The sequence below is a fragment of the Pararge aegeria genome, chromosome 22 (genome assembly GCF_905163445.1).
Source record: "Pararge aegeria chromosome 22, ilParAegt1.1, whole genome shotgun sequence".
In the NCBI taxonomy this organism is placed as follows: Eukaryota; Metazoa; Arthropoda; class Insecta; order Lepidoptera; family Nymphalidae; genus Pararge; species Pararge aegeria.
In genome coordinates this window covers 11399449-11412556 of record NC_053201.1, presented here as the reverse complement: position 1 = coordinate 11412556, position 13108 = coordinate 11399449, and positions in this window count along the sequence as shown.

Below are 13108 nucleotides of genomic sequence, written 5' to 3'. Positions count from 1 at the left end.
GTATATTGATGTTACTTTAAAACAAAGAAAGAAAGAAAAATCGTCTTTATTATCACACATTTCTGTAAAATGTTACATTTGTATAATATAACTAGCTATTTCCCGCGACTTCGTCTGCGTTTTTTTTGCTTTTTGAGACACATGGACATTAAATTTAGGTGTAGTTGTACTGACATTTTTAAGTTGTGTATTCTTATAAAAAAAAAAAAAAAAACTATTCGCATAAACAATACCTGAAAAGAACTGTCTGACCAGTCTCAGCTCTTCCTATCACTTACAAAAAATAGTAATCGTTATAGGACGAATCGAAATCGGATTAACTAAGAACATTTCTAACATTTTTATATAGTCCTCGTGTAAAATCGTCAAACTTTTTCATTACTTCTCCCAAAGGAACTGAGCTTAATTTCGGGATAAATTGTATCCTATATTACTTCTATTACCTCCAAGAATATGTTTCCAAAGTTTCATGATGATCGGTTCAGTAGGGTTTGCGTGAAAGCAACAAACAAACTTACATTCACATTTATAATATTAGTAGGGATTGTTTAAAATAAGAATCTGTGTCGAAGGAGTCTAGTTGCGTACTAAATAGCGCAGCACTGGTTTTCAGCCAGCCCCCTTATCTTCGTCGTCTAAGAAATGTTAGAGTTATTTTATAAAGTGAGTAAATAACTAAACTTTTGAAAACTATAAATTCATATTTGCCATATATTTTATTTATTTGAATAGGTTTTTTTCTTATGAATTATTATGTAATTAATAAATAGTTTTCAAGAAACAATTAAAATTATATTTGATTGACAATCAATGTTCATGAAATTGAGTTATTGGGTATTGCGATATAAATACGGCTGCACTATCGATACACTCCAGTCCTACATGAATTCGAAAGATCCAAAGATACCTCCCGGTGTCTCAGTCGTTATCACGAAACATTAATAAAAAGGGACAATAACACAGAATATAATATATAAACAATCGAAAATTGCACATTTACATTAACACAAAACTTAATTACCTTTGAACGACATCATAAAAAACAAAATGTAACAAATGTAAGTGTAAGTAAATAATATGCCGGCCGATTGGCGAAGTGTCTGCCTTCTGTGTCCAAGGCCTTGGATTCGATTCCCACAGCTGGAAAATGTTTCTGTGATGAACATGAATGTTTTTCAGTGTCTGGGTGTTTATATGTATTTTATAAGTAATTATCTCTCCCAACTGGAAGATTTGCCCATAATCACCACGCTGGACAGGCGGATTGGTGATTGCAGTGGATGGTAGTATTAGCAAAGAGGACGCTGCTGCCCGCTCTCCGTTATATTCCCTTAGTCACCTCGTACGACACCTGCGGGAAGAAGAGGGGGCAAATCAGAATCTTATAGGAAAACTTCACAGTTGTGGTCGTCTATTGAGCATTTGTTAAACTTTACTATCCGTCGCCATGCTCCTCGGGCAGCTGCCTTCCTAGTACACTCATGTAGGGGACAGCTACTGCAGCCTTTATTAGGTCGGCCCATCTCATGGGCTATCTTCCGCGTGCTCTGGTACTCTCGACTCTTCCTTGGATAATTTGACGTTCGATGGAGTCATTGTCTTTTCTTGATACCTGACCAAAGAAAGAATAAGAGAGGACAATACGAGAATGTACAATGTAACAATGACGTGCACTTCATACATGCATTTCTACTTTACACCAACTTCTTGCTTTATGCCTACCCTGGTCGAAACCACTGTGCTCGCCACTGCAATGGAAGATAGACATAATGGTCACTTGATATCGAAGTCTTCAAGAGTTGACTGGTTGGTTCGAAATGCATTCCAGAACACTTTGAGAACTATTGGGAAACATCGTCGTAAAAATTGGTCCGAGTAAAATTTATTCCAAAGTTCTTGGTCGGATACCGTAAAAATGTTACGGTCGAAGATTTATTCTCGACCACGTTATTTAATCATGTAGCTGCGGTCAGCGTTTTATAACCAAAGCTAATGTCCGTCCAGTGATGCTCACATTTTCTCTAGAGATTATGTGCTTACATCCTGGCACCATAACTTTTCATTAAAAAACGTCGCTTCTATTTTTTAATTTCACTATAATAACGCGCTCGAGTTGAAACAGACTGGCTACCTTTTTAAACTTAATTAAAAAATATATTATATCATAGATTAGTAAAGGGAGTTCCGTGATTATTTTATCATTTTAATTGTTATTGGTGGAATAGTATTATTTTTTTAATAACAGGTATCTTTTCTAAGATGAATCATAATACCGAGGTGCACGGCAGAGTGTCAGCCCAGGCTCAGCCTAAAACATTGACTTGGGTGTGTCATAACCCTGTGGAGTGGAATTTTCAAAAACTTTCCCTTTTTTTGTCGTATTTTTCTATTATCAAATTTGTATAACTTCAAAAATTACAGACTTTTCTGTCATGATTTTTTTATCTTATGGGTTAAACCCATTAGATAAAAAAACGTGTTTCCTTGGAACGCGTGTAGGGTATTTTGATTATAATATTATCTCAGAATTTCGAATGTCTAAGTACAGTTGTTTGGGCGGCATAGCTAAAGAAATTTAAGTTTGGTATTCAATTGAAAAGTGACCGCCAGCGCCATACGCCATATCACATGTTGTGACGCCAATACAAGATTAAATTGAATTGAATAAATAGTAATGGTTTGCTATATATAATTCGTTCCAATTATAATCTAAATATATTAATAATTTAGAATATAATTGGAAGATTAATTTCTCCAAATAGATTAATAAGCATTGCTTGTGAAATAACTGCGGAAAAAACACTTTACAATATTAGTATTTAGTAGATTAAATCAATAAAAAAAATCATTTTACACACTTCCTCGTATTTGACATACACACACGACTCACATAGGTACTCTATTTTAATCATTTCTGTTATCATAATTTGTTGGAAAAAAATAGGCAAATTAACAGTGTCAATGACTTGGCAAAATCCGTGATTATATTATACTTCTGTCTCTGATAATAGAAGCTTCATAATGTATTTTTTAAATTAATTATGGTCGAATTTTGTTTATTTTTGAACCACTAGTTATTATAAATGTTTGTATTATAATAGCCGACGTCCGAATCATTTTAGGATATAACTTCTATAATAGCAATAGTGGACTTATTTATATAATTATTTTATCAGTGACTGAAGTGTCGTGTTATTGTGATATTCATAATCCCCACTTTGAACCCTCTTCACAGCTATATGGTTTCAGGCGGATTAGCCTGTATCGCGTCTGTCACTTCAATATTACGAGTCGCTAACCATTTTAATCGACAGCGGCGGTTTCAGTAGCGTTTTGTCAGATGTGGGATTTTGAATGTTTGATAACAACTATTCTTGTTAACTTGTTTACTATGGGGTAATGCTGCGGATATTAGCACTGTTTTGGTGCTGCAGAAGAGGGATGTTCGTGAAATCTACAGAGTGGCTCCGAGAAAGACATTGGCGAGAGATACATTTAAAGATGTTAAAAAAATGGCAGTCAGTACATATCTTAATATATAAAAATCTCCTGTCACGATGTTTGTCCGCGATGGACGCCTAAACTACTTAACCGATTTTAAATTAAATTGGCACACCGTGAGCAGTCTGGTCCAACTTAAGAGATAGGATAGCTTAGATCTTTATAGTTGCAATTTTATTTTATTGCAAATTATTTGTCTATAATTAATTGACAGTCACATGTTATAAATATATATATATATATACTACTATACTCATTTAAGGCTTAGCGATACTGAATACTTTAAAAACAAAATCAAACGCAGACGAAGTCGCGGGCCACAGCTAGTTTTTTATATGTATTGACTGCCATTAATCGAAGCAGGCCTTACTTTGCGGAAATCTATGTTACTCGTATATTATGAAAATTAAGCTTAACTTGCATTACTTCGCGAAAAGCAGTAGAATCTGTATGGTGTAATTTATTTAAGTTTTTAATTTTTTTTTTATCTTTACCAAAAAAAATTTCAAAACAATGTTTTTTCGGATTTTTTTTTAGTAACGATAGGCCAACGCTCAAGCGTTGGCCTATCGTTAGTCGACAATAGTGCCTTCTAAAAGCAATGATGAGGTTTAGATGGGAGCACGCTTGCCTAAAAAAAGCCTATTCACTCTTGCTTTAAAGTTGCCGGGAGGGCATTCCACATCCTAGCGGTGCGTATTAGAAACGTGGATAAAAAACGTTTTGTGCGTGCTGATGGAATGTCAACCACATAAGGATGCCACCGCTCACGGCGTCTCGCTGTTCTGTGGTAGAACGGGGGCGGAGGAACAAGATTGTAAACATATTTGGTAATTTATAAACATACAAATATAATTCGAAAAATTGGAGAAAAAATGTGACTGCAATAATTTGAACTTTAGAAGTTAAGTAAAAATTAGCAGTGCAATATAGGCTACTTAAAATATGTAATTCGTTTAAAGGAAATCGAATTTAATTTTACAATAAACTACCGATTGACAACTTAGAGATGTCTCTTACAAAGTATAAAGTTCGTATTAAACGTAAGCTCATAGAAAAGTCTTATTATACTCGTAGTATAAACGATGACGTTAACGACAAAAAAGCTTGGGTGTGAATTATTGCTCTAACCAGGTTGCTGTTTTAATAAAATAATGTCTAAATCAGTTTATTTTTAATTTAGTTTTTAGGAAAAAATAAGTCATACGTCAGAATTTCATGCATCAATTCGTAATCTAAACATCTATAATTTACTTGAAGTAACAGTGAATGTACATACTGAGTACTGACTGCATAAACTGAGCATTCACTAACCAGCCTGATGAATTATTCATATGCCACGGAATTCATTACCGATTCAACACTGAAATTCAATCTCATTTCACTACTACCACAATATTTTTAATTAGTAAGTACATATTATTTAAAGGACATTTTTATCGTTTTTGTAGTTTTAATTAGTATTCTGGGGAATGAATGAATGAATGATCATAAATAATCAACAACCAGCTTCTGGTCTAGAGTGGGGCAAGCAGTGGCACTGGCATTAAGCAAGTGCGGGGCCCGTAGCAAAATCGTTTAAAGAGCCCTTGATCTGCTATGGGTTTGTATTTATGTGTGTATGTGTGTGTGTGTGCACCTCTTATAACTTTTAAACAGCTTCACGGATTGCAATGAACTAATCGGGGTTCCAAAAAGTTCTATCAAACTTAGATTTCCTGAAAATTGTAATTGTAAACTTGACATTTTGTGTACTACTACTACTATACTACACTATAAATTATTATTTTTATAAATATTATTAATATTTTTTATTTTATTTTAGTTGTAATCACAACCCTACTACTGGTAGTGTGGTATTATAACTAAACTAAAAAAATAAATAAAAGTAACAATAACAATACGCCTTGTCACATAAACCTTGTGTGGTTTGAGACAAGATGAGCAATCTATTTGTCGTTAATTGTTTTAATCGTGGGTTCGATACCCGGTAGGGGTAAGTTGGTAATTTATAATTTTCTCTTGTCTTGCCTTGTGGCCTGAGCGTCTCGCGAAGCGATTTAGTTGGGTTGGTATAACTGCTTTCCGCTTGACCGTGTCGCGAACAACCAAATGAGATTGCTGTCAATAATTTACTTGAAGTGGAGCAAAAAAAACCTCAAACCCACAAGTGAGCATGGAGGATCGAAGGTTTAAAGCCCCCCCCCCCCCCCCCCCCCCCTTAAAAGAGAGAAGAAGCCGGTGCAAGACTTTTACGCTGATTCAAAATCTGCGTATAAACGTCGAAAAACTGAATTTTAATAAGGATTATACAAGTTTAAGTCGTAAAAACCATTTGAAAAGCGTTATGGCGGTGATTAGACGCTAATTAACAACTCTGTTATAAAGATAAGACAATCTCTTCCGAGATAATTTCCCTTAATCGACATCATTTTGATTCAAATTACACCTAAGTGCTGTCTCGTTAGAAAAGGTCCTATTATTCCTTTTCGCAACACGGAAGGCGCCGTTACAGCTTTCGTTATTAGGCAATTCAAAAAAAATAAAACGGCTAAAGAGGTTGGAAATAAAAACCTTGGCGGATCTTTCCGTTTGTGAATGTTTTTTTTTAATTTTTGCGAACATTTGGCATGTTATAACTTGTTAAAGTAGGTCACGACCTTCTTTATTTAAATCCTTAGCCCTACTATATATATATAAAACAGTCGTGTTAGTTACACCGTTTATATCGTAAGAACGGATAGACCTATTTTCGGTATTTTTGATTTGTTGGATTTCTATTAGTCCGGAATAGGATAGTAAGTATTAAAATATAATATTTATCAATAAAAAAATATATGTAAAATAAAAACAATAGCCTAGCCTAGCCGTTCATCAGTTACAAAACACAACTGACAGTGCACGTCATGTCGTCTTTAAACATAAAACGGTTAATGTGACCAATAGAGAGATACATTAATCCTGATTTTACGTATACGTAACAAATACATTGTGATGTACAAAAATATTAAGGCGAAATTAAATTCAGGGAAGGCTAGTTAATATTATAAATGTTAAAGTGTTGATGTTTGTTACTCAACCAAGCAAAAACAGCTGAACGGATTTAGATGAAATTTGGCATGCATGTAGCCTTTGACATGTAAAAGTACATAGGCTACCTTTTATCTCGATTCCTTAAGTAGTTCCCGAGGGAATATTGAAATTTGTAAATTGAAGCTTTAGACCCAATTCTCGCAGACGAAGTCGCGGGCAGAAGCTAGTAACAAAGTTTTTGGCAAAGAGTCAAAGAGAGAAAAAGGATGGGAAGTAAAATGGACTACTTTTTATCCCAGGTAAACAAATTGTTCCCACGTGATTGGTGACAAACTGTAATAAACGGTGACGAAGAACACGGGCAACCACTTGTAGTTGCGGTGGCCCAACGGCCGTTGCTGTGAATTTAAGTAGCGGGCCCTGGCTTCGATTCCCGGCAGACGCAATTTTGAAATTTATAATTTCTGAATTTTCTTTCACCTGGTCTGGTGGGAGGCTTTGACCGTGGCTAGTTACCACCCGACAAAAGACGTGCCACTAAGCGATTTAGTGCGATGTCGCGTAGAAACCTATTACGGGTATAACTACCATACTCCCTAACAGGTTAGCCCAATACAATCTAATACTGCATCATCGTTTATCACCAGGTGAGATTGCAGTCAAGGGCTAACTAGTAATCGAATAATAAAAAAAAACAAAAGTTATATTGCAAGTGGTAAGCGAATTTAGATATTAGAAGACAAAGTACTTCGCACGTATTCATAGTACCATCATGTATATTTAAAGATTTATTTACAGCGTGACGTTACTATATCACAACCTACCATACAACAGTCGTGCAGTTGTATAGCCATAGCTTTTTTCCGTTATTAATATCATGATTATCTCGAAGTCATCATCACAACTCTGTCGGGAATAGTTTGCGAAAAAAAGAAGAATAACAATTTCCACAAAGCGAAGTATTGAATTTGGGATCGACAAAAGGCAGAAATTCTTTGAAATCCATTCCCAATAGTTATTCTCAATACGTCTAACCCCTGCGGATCGTGTTGCAATTTACGTCGGTACGTGAGTTACAATTTTTGTTGCTTTTTTATTTTATTGATGCCCGAAGTCGAATACGCGTAGCGACTGCTTAGGGGAAAAGCGGACATAAGACAAAATAACGCAGAACAGAGTGAGTTACCTACATTTTGTCTCCACTCAAGCTTTTAGCCATTTTGCAAAACAAAGTTACGCAAAATGTAACTCTTCCACTTTTAAGGCTGTTGTGCTTTGAAATAATTTGCCTGCTGACATCCGTAAAAGTCAATCCCTTCCCATATTTAAATGTCTTCTTAAAGACTACTATCTCTCTTTGAGTGAAGTTCTTCTTTCTTGAAATTTATATATATATATATTTAGTTCAGGGGAAGCTTATGTTATTATTTAATTCGGCTAGATCGGTTTTTCAGTGTAGCAATAAAATAAAAAGTGTGTGTTCTTTAGTACACGCGGTAGAAGTTATACTTCTATGGCGTAACAAGATACAAATCTTTTCTAAAATTTTATCTTACGCCTTATTCTACGTTTGTAGAGAAAACGACACTAACAATAGAAAAAAGGTATATAATACATTGAAAGTTTTACTATAATGCATTAGTTATCTCATTATCGGACCACCAAGTTTCACTGAACATTAAAATTTGAGATTTTTGTACAATTAAATCAATTAAAACAAGTCTGCGGGCCCATTCCGGCAGACTTTGACAATTGAAAGTGTAAACAATAAAGCTAACTTTAGGGTGCCGGTTTTTTGTGACGGTGTGCGCGCGCATCGTAAAAAGTGAGCTGGCGGCGATGTATTCCCATCTCACTCGGTTTCGCAACTACCTTAATCCTATTAAAGTCGTGTAACCATGTGCGCGCGCATTTCGTTGCATCGTATAATTTCACTCCCATGATTATTCCTAACGCCGCTCAAGAAGTATAACTTCAAAAAATTGTCTGATGTTTGTACTGCCCTTGTTAAAATCTTAAGCCGGCTATTTTCTTTCCGGAGGACCTTACTATCTTTCGATTTTGTCTCAATTTATAGCTCTTTTAATAAGTGAACTTTTATTTGAACAAGAGTATTAATAAGGGTTGATCCATGCCAGTATTAGTAAGTTCACCAATCCGCACTGCGCCAGCGTGGTGGACTTACGGACTGAAACCCTTCTCATTACAGGAGGCGCCCTGTGCTCTGTAGTGGGCCGGCAATTGATATGATGATCCACGGCAGCTTACCTATCCTCACTCTTGAAATAAGACGACATTGCAAGTTAAAAAAAAAGCTTGTTAATGAATTGAATGAATGTAATTGAAAAAATGAAGTGGGAAGTTTTTATAAGTGAATGAAGAGTGGGCGCGACTCACGAGTACCAAATAGTGAATTCCTAATTTTTTTTGTCACTACGATGCATATCTGTTTATTAAAAAACTCTTTTCTTGAATAATCTGCGGTAGTGAAAATGAGCAAAAATAAAATGGTACTGTAAATTCTAAATAAAAATTAAAAATTCATTGATTTCAAGCAGATTAGGCCTACTTGAGATCAATAAATTTTTATAGTGACACTGCCTCTGATTCATTAGGTAGATTCTACCGAGAAGGACCGACAAGAAACTCAGGAGTTGCTCTTTTCCAATGTAATTGTATAATTTAAAAATCATTGTTCTATCTTATGTGAAATAAAAGCCTTGATTTCAAGCATCCTTGTCATTAAGAAATCCATCAATAAACTCGATATGCATTCTTTAAACTTATACAAAGGTAAATCTAATAACCTTCGGTATCTATATACACATAAAAATTCAATGCGGATCGTAGCCTTTCTAAAACTCGAGAACGGCTAGACCAATTTGGCTAATTTTCGTCGTGAAATATTCGTGAAATTCCGGGAAGGTTTAAATTCTATAAAAAAAAATTGCAAATAACTAATACAAAAATAGTAACACTATTGTATACTAGCATCTATTGTATACTATTTGTTTTTATTTTTTTAAATAAATGCATACAAACCATAAGGACTATGTAAGTAAGACTAAGTATGCTATCGTCTATACAGATTGATAGACGTTTAGGTGATACAGAGTTCATATTATTTAATTTAATTAAAGCGTATCTTCTAACGGAATTAAATGCATTATACTAATATTTATTATATGTTTATTTTTTGTGAGACGGTACGAATTTCGCCGCACAAACTAATTTTCTCAGAAAATTTCCACGCATGGCAGAGTGAAGAATGCAAGAGTCCATAGTTTCTACTTTAGCTTTTTATTTGCGTTATTTTGTATTTCAATCTATATGAAACTGTCATTACAGGTCCAGCTTTTATAGCCAATGCCTGAAATAGATTTGTGGCACGTTGGTACGTGGCCGGCTTTAATGCTATTACTTGTTGACTAGTTCAACCACGCTCGCCTCCTAACAAAGTTACTGACCAGTCCTCTAGTACGAAATGGCAGAACTCTCGAGAATAGTTTTTGAGAGGTTGATTTGTTATTACTACTGATACTTCTACCACTAAATACTGACTTAAAATAGTCTTAGATCTCCGTGCAAGTTGTAGACCAGTGCCCTAGCACGAAATTGCTTTTCGCTGACGTTTTTATAACCAATGCCTGAAATAGATTTGTGGCACGTTTGTACGTGGCCGGCTTTAATGCTATTACTTGTTGACTAGTTCAACCACGATCGCCTCCTAATAAAGTTAATGACCAGTCCTCTAGTACGAAATGGCTCAACTCTCGAGTATAGTTTTTGCGTTTCCAAACGCTATAATGTTGTCGTAGACTATGTCCAAGTGCTGCAAAAAACACAAAAATAGAATAAATAGAAAACGACCTTTGTATGCTACTTTGTTACTTCTACCACTAAATACCAACTTAGAATAGTCTTAGATCTCCATGCAAGTTGAAGATCAGTGCCCTAGCACGATATTGCTTTTCGTTGACGTTTTTATAACCGATGCCTGAAATAGATTTCTGGCATGTTGGTACGTAGCCGGCTTTAATGCTATTACTTGTAGTTCAACCACGATCGCCTCCTAAAAAAGTTATTGACCAGTCCTCTAGTACGAAATGGCACAACTCTCGAGTATAGTTTTTGCGTTTCCAGACGCTATAATGTTGTCATAGACTCTGCCCAGTTATGCATAAAACAGAAAAAATAGAACAATTAGAAAGCAACCTTTGTATGCTACTTAGGTTGTTTTCTGTTACTACTACTGATACTTCTACTACTAAATACCGACTTAGAAAAGTCTTAGACATTCTTGGAAGTTATAGACCAGTGCCCTAGTACGAAACTGCTTTTCGTTGACCTTTTTATAACCGATGCCTGAAATAGATTTGTGGCACGTTGGGATACTGTATTACTGTATGTGAGGCTATTACCCACTTGTCAACTAGTTGAAGCACGGCCGGTTATTAATCAGTCCCACTAGCACAAAATTGACAACTCTCAATAATCAACTCTCAAGTTTTTAGTTTCCCAACTCCATAATATTAGAATAGTCGCTGTACTTTTCATAAGTAATGTTTGAAATAGATTTGTGGCACGTTGGTAAACCGTGAGGCTATAACGTTAACTAGTCCAAACACGGTAAGCGACTAACAATGATATTTTCAAGTACCCTTAGTACAAAATTTCACAACTATCAAGCACTCGTTACATAAAATTCAAAATAATCGCTGTCCTATTTATAAACGATGCCTGAAATAGGTTTGTGGAACTGGTATATCGTAGGTGTGGCACGGCAAGCGCCTAAAAGTTATTAACCACTAGTACGAAATAGCACGTCTCTAAAGCATCAATAGTTATAAGAATCCCGTATCTGAAGAGTGCGAATGGCACTTAGTGAAAACTAAAACTAAAGTAAGCCTGTCCTTTCGTCCGACCTTCCGTCTTTCAGTCAGTGGGCTTTACACCCGTGATTAGTAAAGAATATTTTTTTGATATATTAATAATTGGCGGACCAAGTAGATAGCGCACCGGATGGTAGGTGGAAACCCATCTATAAACAGATCAACATTATACAGGGCATGCAAGGAGCACGTCCTCTAACATGCCGCCCTGTGTCCATCAATTATTAAACCGCAAAACGGAACACATCATTGCAACAATGCTGCTAAGCGGCAGACATAGCTATAGTACTTCCGTGACGTCACAAAAAGCTCTACTAGTACTACAATATAAAATTTTCTCAGAATGTTTATTTTTATTGCCGTTATAAAAACAAATAACATTAAGCATACAGGAAACTTGCATTTAGATCGGTCTTAATCATGGTAAGAAGTGTTCCTAATTTTACCTTGGTAAGGAGCCCTTTGCATCTCGCAATTATTTATTTATTTAAACTCCTTATTTGTACACCACCACACAGTTAGGAAAATAAAGAACGAATAGTGAGAAACACAAAGACTGGTGTTGAAAACAAAAGGCGGCCTTATCGCTTAGAACCGATCTCTGCCAGGCAACCTTAGGATTAGGACAACAAGAGCGAGAACAAATAGGTGGTGTAAAATTATTATAAACCTACATTCAAATAACTATATACGAATACAAAAACAAAAATTACACAAATACAACTTTACTTAGCTCTTGGCCGATTTTTAAATGTTGAAACACTGTCAGATTCATCTTTGAAATTTCTATAGCTGATGCCTGAAATAAATTTGAGATGCTTGTCAGGTATCATATTTATTTTGTCTCAAACTAATGTGAAACCAGCCTTAAAGTTATTCCTAAAGTCAACTAGCCCTCAACATTTTACGACATCGTAAAAGTCAACCGAGCCACCGTTAACCTACAGGGTGCTTGAATCAGGAAAGATAACATTAATACAGCACTTATTGTGCCGGACGAGGCATTAAATAACTAAATTGCCTATATTATGCTCTGAACGCCAATACTCACACAACTAATCCAAAGAGTACTTAAATGTACAAAGGTTATTTTAATAGTCATAATAGATGGACCACTCAGATGGTGCACCTGATGGTAGGTGGAAATCCATCGCCTGGAAACTGAGCAAGTCTACGCAGGACATGAAAGGAACACGTGCTGTGGCGTTCGACTCTGTGTCCATCAACGTATGTGTTATGTGTTATTAATAATAATAATCTCTTTATTTCAGGCAAAGCCCATTTAAAACAACAATTAGTAATGTATAAATTTATTCAAATGGCATGTCAAAAATATAAAATTAAAAAGACAAAATAAAAAATAAAATTAAAAATTACAATTAAAAAAATAAAATTAAAAAAACAAAAAAAAAAATTAAAATTTAATACTTTTTGCTCCGTGTGTGTGTATGTAAGCCTCATTATGATCAAACCATTACCGGCCAACTACAAGACACTGGTCTCCTCCCACAACTAGAAGGAACTAAGGCCATTCACCACACTGGCCTAGTACGGATTGGTGGCCTCTCTGACCTTTTGAGAACATTATGTAGAACTCTCAGGCATGCGGTTTCCTCACGATGTTTTCCTTAACCGTTGAATCAAGTGATATTTTAATTGGTCGAAAAATTAGAGGTGCGTGC